The sequence below is a fragment of the Helianthus annuus genome, chromosome 5 (assembly GCF_002127325.2).
Source record: "Helianthus annuus cultivar XRQ/B chromosome 5, HanXRQr2.0-SUNRISE, whole genome shotgun sequence".
Lineage (NCBI taxonomy): Eukaryota > Viridiplantae > Streptophyta > Magnoliopsida > Asterales > Asteraceae > Helianthus > Helianthus annuus.
In genome coordinates, this window is record NC_035437.2 from 137,424,657 (window position 1) to 137,436,489 (window position 11,833).

The 11,833-nt window shown below is 37.4% G+C and overlaps 1 non-coding gene across 1 annotated transcript; it reads left to right on the forward strand.

Annotated features, from left to right (window-relative positions):
• The first annotated feature begins 2,701 nt into the window (after positions 1–2,701).
• Positions 2,702–2,808, forward strand: LOC118492726. Its single transcript, XR_004894728.1, has one exon. It is a non-coding gene; the product is annotated as a small nucleolar RNA R71 (small nucleolar RNA).
• The last annotated feature ends 9,025 nt before the right edge of the window (positions 2,809–11,833 follow it).

Consider the following 11,833-nt stretch of genomic DNA (forward strand, 5'->3'; position numbering starts at 1 on the left):
TTTAGGCTAAAAGGAGTTAACTAGGCGGATTTTGGGTAGGTGGTCAAAAAAAAAAGAAAAATAATGGTGTAGAAATAAAAAGGGTTAGTCCTAATGCCTCCATCATTTACTTACTTGGGTTTAAGTTGGTAAGGACCGGGAATGTATCGTCGTGGCAAGTTCTAGAGTTGTAAGAAACCAAGCGGCTATTCACACAAGAAACAAAAAATGAGCATTTAGTTTAAAGATATGTATTTATATGCTCAATAAAGGCTCAAAACTCACTTTTTGTGGGAATGGGTTTTTATATGATCAAGTATATATAATCAAATTTTAACTAAACTTGTCATGCCGTTTCATAATTTTCTTATGTTGGTTCTTTTTATCACGACGCTATCGGTTGTAAATTTGTAAAAACTTAACCTTTTTAAAACTTGTAATTCCCAACTTAAACCAAGACAAGTAAAAAAAATGAAAATTTTGAAAAACTTTGGGGTGATTAGCGGTTCCAATAGAGTTTTGTGTAAGGCTTGTGAATATGACTTGCAAAAAAAATCAAGGTTTAGCATCCCCCCCCCCACACACACACTTAAATTACACATTGTCCTCAATGTGTCCCAAAAATAAGTTTTTAGGTTGATTGAATGTGCAAAAAGGTGTGAAAAAGCAAAAATTTGTGTTACTGGGCGTCTGGCCACGGCCCCATGTTCAGATCGCCAGTAACAGAAATTAGTAAAAAGAAACAGAAGCCTGGGCACGGGGGCGTGTTCAGTGAGCACACCCCGTGTCCAGTTACCTGAACTGGGCATTTCTTGCAGATTGTGCAGCACGGGGCCGTGTTGGGTGGACACGGCCCGTGCTGAACTTGCTGTAACAAAGAAAAATATTCGGGACGTTCTGTTTTTGTGCATGGGGTGCTGGTTCAAGTTTCCCTTAGTATCCTTCACCATCTTGAGTGTGTTTTATTCCTGAAAATTAAAACTAAACTAGAAAACATAAAAATTAATCTAAGCTAAACTAAGGATAGTTCCGCGGAATGCCTCCGTGGTGCGCCACGTTTATAAGGGTCCTTGGCTAGACCCAAAGCCAGTCATATGTTACTCAAGCAGGATGTGTTGCATCCCATGTTGCACCGTCGGAGAGCATCATCCAAACTTGAGTCTATGACCTTCATGTAGTTGACCGGATCGTCGTCTTCTATTCTCTTTCCAACTCCAAACTTCATTTCCTTGTTTCCAATCCTCAATGTTAGTGTTCCACCATTCATGTCTACTACTGCGTGGGCCGTAGCTAGGAAGGGTCTTCCTAAGATGAGTGGTACTTCGGTATCTTCCTCCATATCTAGTATGACAAAGTCGGCTGGGAAAACGAATTCGCCTACCTTGACTAATAGATTTTCAACGATACCTTGTGGATATTTCATGGACCTATCGGCGAGTTGTATGCTCATTTTTGTAGCGCTTGTTTTTCCTAGGCCAAGTCGGTTGAACATTGATGCGGGCATGAGGTTTATACTAGCCCCGAGATCGGCTAGTGCATTACGAATGGGGGATTCCCCAATCGAACAAGGGATTTTGAAGCTTCCAAGATCGATCTTCTTGTGCAGGAGCTTGTTGAGTAGCAAGGCGGAGCATTCTTCGCTTAAATTAATTAATTGCAATGATTCAATTTTCCTTTTATTAGTGAGGAAGTCCCTCATAAATTTTGAATATTTAGGCATTTGGGTTAGGACTTCAATAAATGGAATATTAACATGCAATTGTTTTAGTAATTTTTCGAACTTTGTGAATTGCTCATCGGTCTTTTGACGGACTAGCCGACCGGGGTATGGAATCGGAGGATTCTTGGTCGGCTCTTGATTTGGTGTAGGAGCCGTCTCTTGTTGGAGTGTTGGCGAAGTTGTGGACTGGCTAGACCGGCTCATTTCAGTTGAAGGTAATGGGGCCTCTTCGGGGCCCACGGTACGGTTTCTCAATGTGATGAGATGTACCTGTGCCTTTGGGTTGGTTTCGGTATTACTTGGTAACGCGCCTTGTGGTCTCTCGGAGAATTGTTGAGCTATTTGATTTAATTGTTTTTCAATGTTTTGAATACTAACTTGTTGATTTCTAAAGTTCGTTTCCAATTGTTGAAATCGATCCGAGTTTTTCTTTTCGGTGTCAAAGATGAGGCGAGATACAATATCTTCAAGCCTCTCTCGTCCCCCTTGTTGTTGAGAGAAATTTTGTGACTCGTTTCTTGGTTGCTGAAAGTTTGTTCGTTGGTTTAGATTTTGTTGGTTACTACTATTGTTGGGTTCTCTCCAACCAAGGTTAGGGTGGTTACGCCATCCTTGGTTGTAGGTACCCGTTGGAGGACCCGGCGTCCTAGGTCTATTATCAATGTAGTTTACCGTTTCTTTTGATCATCTAATTCTTTCATACAACTCCAATTTTCATGTGGCCCACCACACCCTTCACAAGCCATAACCGAGGCCGCTTTTGTCATTTCTAACTTTTTGATTTTTGAAGAAAGGGCCTCGATTTGGGCTTGTAAAGAAGTGCTTTCGTTAACCTTATGGGCAGTGTGCCACTGAAAATTGGTTTGAGCAATTTCCTCAATTTGATTATAAATTTCATTTGGGCAACGATTACCTAAAAGTCCCCCGGAGCTAGAGTCGAGTGTTTATCTTGTGTGTGGAAACAATCCATTGTAGAAAGTGGATACTTGTTGCCAAACTGCAAGACCATGATGAGGGCACTTTCTTAGTAGCTCCTTGAACCTTTCCCAAGTTTCATATAATGATTCCCCATCCTCTTGTGAGTGTTTATTAATCTCAGTCATTAATTTAGCCGTCTTAGCAGGAGGGAAATACTTATATAGAAACTTTTGGGCTAGTTCATCCCAGGTGTTTATCGAGCCAACTAGGAGGACATTAAGCCAAGCCTTAGCTCGGTCTTTTAATGAAAATGGAAACATTCGAAGGCGGATGGCGTCATTTGATGCTCCGTTGATTCGAAAGGTATCACATATTTCCAAAAAGTTGGTAATATGCAAATGGGGATCTTCATCCGCAAGCCCGTGAAAGGTTGCGGAATTTTGGAGCATTTGGATCAAATGCGGCCGAAGTTCGAAGTTGTTGGCATCGACATTTGGCGCATCGATAGCAGCGCCAAGATTACCTACGGTGGGCCATAGGTAATCCATGAGGGTACGTTGGTCCGCCATCGGAAGTAGGTCCCCCGAAACTTTCTCTTGGTTTTTACCTTTACGTCTTTTTCTTAGAAAGCGTTCGGGTTCGTCTAAAGGCTCTTTTATGTCTCTGCTGGAACTGGAGCTCATACACTACGTAGAAGGTTCAGGTGTGTTGCCTGGGTTCCAAGTCCTGCAACGAAAACAAAAAAGAAAGTTGGTCAGAAGGTTCACCACGGCCCCGTGCTCAATGAACACGACCCATGGTCAGAGATACAGTAATTGTTTTCCGGATCCCTGTTACTAGGGAGTCTGACACGGCCCCGTGTTGCACCGACACGGCCCCGTGCTCAGCTCTCTGTAACTCGGAAAATAAAAACTGCCAGTAACAACGCTGGGCACGGCCCGTGCTGAGCTTTGCAAAAACTGAAAAATTAAGAAAAATCCTAAAAAAATAGAAAAATAAGAAAAAAATGATTAGGCCGTTGATTTTAAGCTTTCTTAAAATGATAAGGCCAAAAACTTGATGCGTAGTTGGTGTGATATATTTCTGTGTATATTTTTAGCCCTTTTTAACCACTTTAGTCAAGTTTTAAATTTATAAAACATGATATTTACTAACACCAAACACACATATGGGCAAGTGCACCCATTGTGAGCGTAGTATAGTGTTGGTAAGATATCGAGGTCGTCCAAGGACACAAGAGCTTTTAATACCGGTTTATCCTCAACGTCTAATCGAATCAAAAATTTAGGAAAAAGGTTTTAAACTAGAAAATAAAAACTAAAATGCAGAAAAATAATATAAGAGATTATATAAGAGAAAAATAATACAAGATAAATCACTTGGATCTGACTCGCCTTTAGTGTAACCTTTGATTATTTTCGCACTTTTGCACTTTTTAAGAGATTATCTTAGTTATTGTAGTAGGCTCCTCTTTTGAAGGTGACGTTACCCTCAACCCAGTAGTTTGAGTAAGCAAGGATACAATCCTAAAGGGTCGGATTATTGAAAGATAATTAATTAAGTTATTAATGCATAATGTGGTAGGCCCCTCTTTTGAAGGTAACGTTACCCTCGGCTAAGTAGTCTGAGTCAGCAGGGATACAGTCCTAAGTAGCCGGGTTAAAGTTTTAATAGTAGTTTACATACGAGGGGATCAAAGAGTTTGGACCCCAGCCATCCAATACCATTGGGTATTGAAGGAGGTCCTACTAAATTTGACCCAGGTCCTTGTAGGATCTATACACTGAACAATGGCAAGACTCTTACCAAACCATTCCCTTAACCCCCGACCAAGTAGCCAACATATCTCCATATAGACCGTGGAGATATGAATGGTGAAAATCTTTTATTTTATATAGACAGTAAAATAACGCCAAGACACCACAGACAAATGATAAGGAAGAATCACCTTCAACATATAAAACTAGTTATTAAAGTCAATAATACATAACCAAATAAAAAGTGCGAAAAGATTAAAAATAAAAAGTATCACACTAAATGCTTGTCTTCACCAAATGATGTAAGAGACTTAGGCAAACATGGCCTTTGATTGTCAAGAACTCTTACGATCAATCTTGGATCCCGAGACGACTCACACACTCTATGATGGATGATGGTGATGGATGATGGTGTTGTGGGGGTAGTGGAGTGTGGGTGAAGTGTGAGAGAGGTGGTGTGCCAAGGGATGATTTGCAAGTGAGCCAAGCACCCTTATTTATAGCCTGAACAGAAGCTCGGGCACGGCCCCGTGTCCATTGGGCACGGCCCGTGCCCATCCCTCTTCTCTTTCTTCATTAATTGCTGTTTGTCTGCATTAGTTGACCACGCCCCCGTATCCGCTGGGCACGACCCCGTGTGCAGAAGCGTATCTATACTATAAAGATTTCATTAGATTCTGCGAATCTTAGAGTTGACCACGGCCCCGTGTCCGCCGGGCACGTCCCCGTGGTGGGTGATAGAAGCTTCTACAACTTTGTCTTTTCTGCTGACACTTGGGCACGCCCCCGTGCTCATTGAGCACGGGGCGTGTTCAGCCTTCTGTTCTCTTGTTTTTGCTTGGGAAGATGCTGTCGGGGGGTCGGGCATGCCACGTTTGTTCCTTTTCTTGTATTTATGTTAGATTTAGTTGCCTTTTTTGCTTCTTTTGTTCATTTGAGCTCATTTAATTCTGAAAATACAAAAGAAAGACAAAAACACACTTTTTCTAACATTAGTACTAAAAAAGAGTTAGTTTTATTCCATAATTGATGTAATTTATATGTTGCATTTTGTATACATCACTGTTATAACACCCTTCTTTCAGAATGAACCAAAGGCTCTCGGGTTTGCCATGCTGAATATGGGAAGAATGATATCATATCGCCCCGGAGACACTATTGATCCTAAACACATCTCAAACAACCACCACAATCTATAAAACTAATCATGAAACAACAATTGAGTATCAAACTTAAATAAATAAACTTATACCTTATCTTTCTCAAACTACTACTTGAGTGAACATTGAGGACCCAATTCAATCCTATTACCTCTCTGTCATACCCAAATACATAAACATATTTTACACTTGTACACGGATCTTTTGTATCAAAATAATAAATATATTCAACAATAGGATCTAAATCACTTTCCAAATCTAACAATATTCCCCATATATCACACTAACTAAAACTGATTTAAAAAATACATAATTTATTTAAAAATCAACAAACTCTTTCACATGACCTCACTATCCCAAATTTATAAAAATATGAAAAAGAGTCTAAAGCTGAATCTGCTTTTTGTTTTTAACAAATATTTTCGGAATTGGAAACTTGTTTTTTTTTTATATTTCAAGAATCTCACACATCTTTGCTACTATAGTTGTCAATAGCGGCTATAGCGTGCTATGTAGCGAGGCGACCAAGTGTCGCTATTTGGGTCATAGCGACCAATAGCGTGAATAGCGACAGTTTTTTTACGCAAATAACAATTAGATATAGCTATAAAATAGCTGGATTTATAGGTTTTTGTTATTTATACATGTAAAATAACATATATACCAGGGTATTTTGATGTAATATACATATAAAAATTTTTAAAATTCTTTTTCTAGTGTATCGCTATTTATAAAATAGCGGTCGCTATTCACTATGTAGCATATAGGTCCCTTGTCGCTATTTGTTGCTATTCGCTATTAACAACTATAAGCTGCACTGTCCTTCGTAGTTTCGTGTTTTTCTTCAAGATTGCAAAAACGGTACGTCGTTAAACTCGAATACGAAGTACTAATTTACATGCATACTTAAATTACAACCCATATTAATTTGCAAAAAAAAAAAAAAAAAAAAGAACAGGAACATAACTTACATAGAAAGCTAGTACTACTCCTGAAGTAAAAACCTGATGGCAACTTTATTGCAATACCAAAGAATCCATGGTAGTATAGTATTTGTTATTTGAAACCAATCCATAACCTATATACATAAAATTTACTATAAGAATCAAGAAAACAACATAGATCTACCATACACACACAACTTGTATAGTTTCTTATGTTAAAAGGCTTTCATGTCATTTGCTTTTAGTAACCATCTTCCAACAATCATCATATCTGTAAAGAGTTTTCCATAGCTCTTAAGCATTTTTCTCCAACCATTGAATTTCGACATTTCATTGAGGCAAATGATCGAACAACATGTGTACATCACCAATTTCATAACCCATTAACTCCAATGCAGAATAACACATTCCAAAAAAATTAATATAGTAGCAAGGAGCAATAAGCAAAATGTATAAACTATTCAGAAAAAAGGATTACCAAATTTTGTTATGCATCCAACATTTAATCGATAATTGCATAAGATAATTGCAAAGAAAAAGGTCATCTTATTTTAAAGAATTAAAATGGATAAATTAAAAGATAAATTAGAACCACCAGATCCGTGAAAGTGATGCCTCCGCTGTGAGAAGTGGAGAACCCCATCTGGATTGGATCGGTGGAAGAAGACTCAATCGGTGTTTTGCGTCAATTCCAGAGCCATTGGACGACGAACCCCATCGCAACTTTAACGGTTTCCAGTATGCCAACAATAGCTCCGGCCACCGCTGCCGATCTAACGTCGGCACCGTCTTATAAAGCAGTCCGGTCATCTTGAATCGTCGATCTATGTATTGAGTTGTGGTGTGGGTTTTTAAGAAAGGGGAAGAAAAAGGGTGAAGAACTGAGGAGGTGGTGGTGCTTTTGATGAGATGAGGCGGTGATGGACTTAGTGGCAAACACGCGGAAATAGCAGAAACACGTACCAACTAAATAAGCAACCATACAACCCACTATGGCACAGAATACCATCCATGCCCAACGTACAACACACAACTGCACATACATGTTGCTAAATTATAGTATTGAATATAGTTCTTTTCAATATTATTATTATTTCAATACTATAACTAAGGGTGGGGTTCGGCTACAAAGTCCATTTTTCCTACAAAGTGTACAAAGTCATAAAACACCACAATTTCAGCCATAAAACATACTCAAAACCCACAAATAACCGAGTGAAGATCACTAAAACACAATATCCAAACCCTAACATTCCATAAAAACTTCAAACACACCATCATAGAACAATGTATATAAAACACAACATGATAATCAACATAAAACACACTAATGTTAGTCATTCGATAATTAAAGACTTATCATCCAAAATCCAACACAAAACCCATAAATATGACGTTTTAGTAATATTCACTTTGTTATTTGTGGGTTTTGAGTGTGTTTTATTGTTGACATTACAATGTTTTATGACTTTTTATACTTTGTAGGAAAAATGGACTTTGTAGCCAACTCCCACCCTTATAACTATAATAGATTATTAATATTATTATTAGAGTAAACTGCCAAAATGGTTCCTGAGGTTTGGTCATTCTTGTCACTTTAATCCAAAACTCAAAGCTTTTGGATTTGGGTCCCTATGGTTTCATATTTGTTGTCATTTTCATTCAAAAGCAAAATCTGGTCAGATTTTTCAGTTAACATTCAGTTTTTTTTGTCTTTTTCTTATCTTTTAATGCAAGGCAAAATGGTCAGATTTTTTTAATTTGTTATACTAAAACGTTAAAAGACCATTTTGTCCTTCATTAAAAGCGAGGAGAAAGACAAAAATAGTTGGATGTTAACTCAAAAATCTTATCAGTATTGATTTTGGATGAAAATGACAGGAAAATTGAAACCACAGGGACTCAGATTTAAAAGGTTTGAGTTTTTGACTAAAGTGGCAAAAGTAACTAAATCTCAGGGATCATTTTGGCAGTTTACTCAGATTATTATAATAGATTTTTTTCATACTTTTATCATTTCAATATTTCAATAGATTACTATTGTATTTACTTTTAAGTTTAAATATATTTCTTTAATGTTAACTTTTAGTTTTCTTTCTTTGATATTCCTGATATTGTCTAAACAACATTAGTACCGTACCATATATCGGTGTAGTTTTTTTTATTATTAGCGTCATCATGTGCTTATTATTATGTACGATTCGATAAAAGTTTTATTCAAATGGGCCATATATAGTTGATTATTTTTATCATAACAAACCAAACATATACCGACCAAACAACATTGGTAACTGTATCGTATTCGCTTTTATAGTTTTCTCGACGTGGCGGTATAAAATTCATTGAACACAAAGGTATATTCGCAATAAAGTATTTTTTTGGTATGGTAAACTATATCGAGTGTCTATACAATACCGGTTTCGTAACTGACCGATACCGACCGAACAACACCGATACCGGTATAGGTATTCGTTTTTATTGTTTTCAATCAATGTAAAACACGTGTCGATTGGCAAGGATTGTTATGCTGAGTGCCGATATCATACTGATACTGTAGAAGATATTTATGTAACTCCTTAAGTTTACATCTGACCGATTGTTTTAGTTTATCATACTTACATGAAATATTCTTTTCATTTAATCTGTGTAGTACACAAGTATATAACCTATTTTGAAAATATACTACTACTCACATAATCAACTATTCAATTTTAGATGTTTTAATTTACCAATGATCTTTTACCCTAGTGATTAAGGGAGAGGTGGAAAGTTTTGCTTCTCTTGCAGGTCCTGAATTTAAATCCAGACAAAATGAAATTTTTATACTAACTTGATGATACTAACATGTTAACTACTAACCTGATTAACGACATCTTAATCATGCATCATTAAAAAATGTTTTGATTTAAAGGTGAGTGGGTACCATACAACTCCACCAATTCATCTTTTCGTATGTAATTTTGAAATATACTACTTCTCACATAATCAACTATTCAATTTTAGACTATGGGTTATGAGGTGGGGGTTGGGATGTGGGTTGGAGAGAAACGTCCAAGTCACCATCTCGGGTGGGTTTGAGTTTTGGCGTGGCCCCATTGACGTGGGAATCAGCCTGGGCGTTAGGCGGGGCTACCCACATAACATGGTAAAACCTCATTGGCCAAGAGCACTAGCAACGCCACCCTAGCCACACCCCACCATACACCTTTGAAATTGGCTTTTGATCTTGGATGTCCCATACTCCACGTGTCATACCATGTACTCAACCTACGCCCCACCATACCCCACGATGTTAGATGTATTTAGATGTATTGATTTAAAGGTGAGTGGTACCTATACAACTCCACCAATTCATCTTTATGTGTGCTCTGACACCTTTAACAATTCTTTTTACATGCACCACCACTCCTTACATGCTTTCTTTCTACAACTAACAAGTAAAATTTTAAATTTTGTTATGACATTATGAATGTGTTTGGGATTCCATTTGCAAGATTCTTATTTACTAATAATTTTTATAAAAAAAAGTGTTTTTTGTAAAATGATATTTGAGTAATATATTGAAAATGAGTTTTGATGCTTTGAAAAGAAGAAAATGAGAAGTTAGTTGGTAGTGACTTTTTCAAAAAAAGGAGAAGAAAAAAGAGGAAAAGACAAGTTAATAAGGGTGTACGGGGTGGGTTAGGCAAGGCGATTTGGCAACCCCTTTGCCGCACGGCATGTCCACCGCCAAAGGAAGTTTGCCGATCGACAAAGATGATGGAGAGGACAATTCGGGGAGAAGATGCCGCATGCAGCAAAGAAGAGGAGATGGTAAGTGGTGGGGCCCATACTTAAATTAATTAACCAATATTTTTTTAATTTAGTTTGCCCAATCTCATTTTAGGCATGCACCCCTTATGTTTTTTGGGCGTGAGGGAAGAATACGAGGGGAAATTACGTGGCACAACATGATTGGGTGGGGAGTTTGCCTAATCTCAATGAGCATGCACCCCTTACACCCTAAACAATCCCAAACACCCCTTACATTTTAGTTAATTACTTTGAATATGTTAATCTCTCTTTACATAAACAAACTTACGCACAGTCTTACTTAGGGCTGGCATAACGGGTCAACCCGATCTGTTAAGACACGAACACGATAAGACACGAACCCGAAACACGTAAACATGAACACGACACGAAATCTTATCGTGTCAGATTTTTGAGACACGAAATCTTATCGTGTCAGATTTTTGAAACACGAACACGAACCTGTTAATAAACAGGTTACACGAAATGACCTGTTAAGACACAAAAAAATTACCAACATCTCATACGACATGTTTAAGATACGAACACAACCTGTTAAGACACGAACATGACCTATTTAAGACACGAACATGACATGTTTAAGACACGAACATGACATGCTAAGACACGAACACGACCTGTTTAAGACACGAACACGACCTGTATAAGACACGAACACAGCCGAATTGGGGAAGCTGTGAACCGAATTGGGAATGGTGGTGATTGTAAGAGTGATTTAAAAATTAGGGTTTGGATTGTGAAAAAGAACCGCGTGTGTTTGTGTATAATTCATTTCAGGTCCCACGACTGATGACCCCATGTCCACACACACATATAATATTTTTTAATTTTTAATTATTAACATGTACTTAACGGGTCTTAACAGGTTAACGGGTTTTAACCTGTTTAGACACGAAACCTGTTAAGGTTTTATCATGTCGACCTGTTTTAGACACGAAACCTGTTAAGGTCAAACACGAAAGATAATAACTTCGTGTAGGTTCGTATCGTGTTATCGTGTTCGTGTCAGAATTGCCAGCCCACTCATATGACTTTTTTCTCATTCTACATAAGAAAGCTTCTTACAAATTTGTATTTTTAAATTGGAAACAACGTATTTTAGATTAACAACTAATTGTAGATATGTCAAAACGAGTTTTATACAGAGTATGTAAAATAGATACATTTTGTGAGTTAACATATCGCAATGTGTGTGTACAATTTTATGATTTTTCGAATGTTTTCTGTTTGGTTTAATAGAGTTGCCACAACTGCAGGTCCTAAATACTCATTTATCATTAAAAATCAAATACCATAAAAAATCAAGAGTAAATTACAAAAATCGTCCTTTATATATGTCACTTATTGCAAACTGTGTTCTTTGTCTTCAATAATTACATAAAACGTACTCGATGTTTGCAAACCCTTGCAAGTTATGTCCTTTAGCCCTAACTTAATTAATTTTTTGTGGTTAAATCTGACCAAATGGACACCATATGAGGGTATTTTGGTCATTTTACTCTCATGTGAGCTCCATTTGTTCAGATTTAACCACAAAAATAC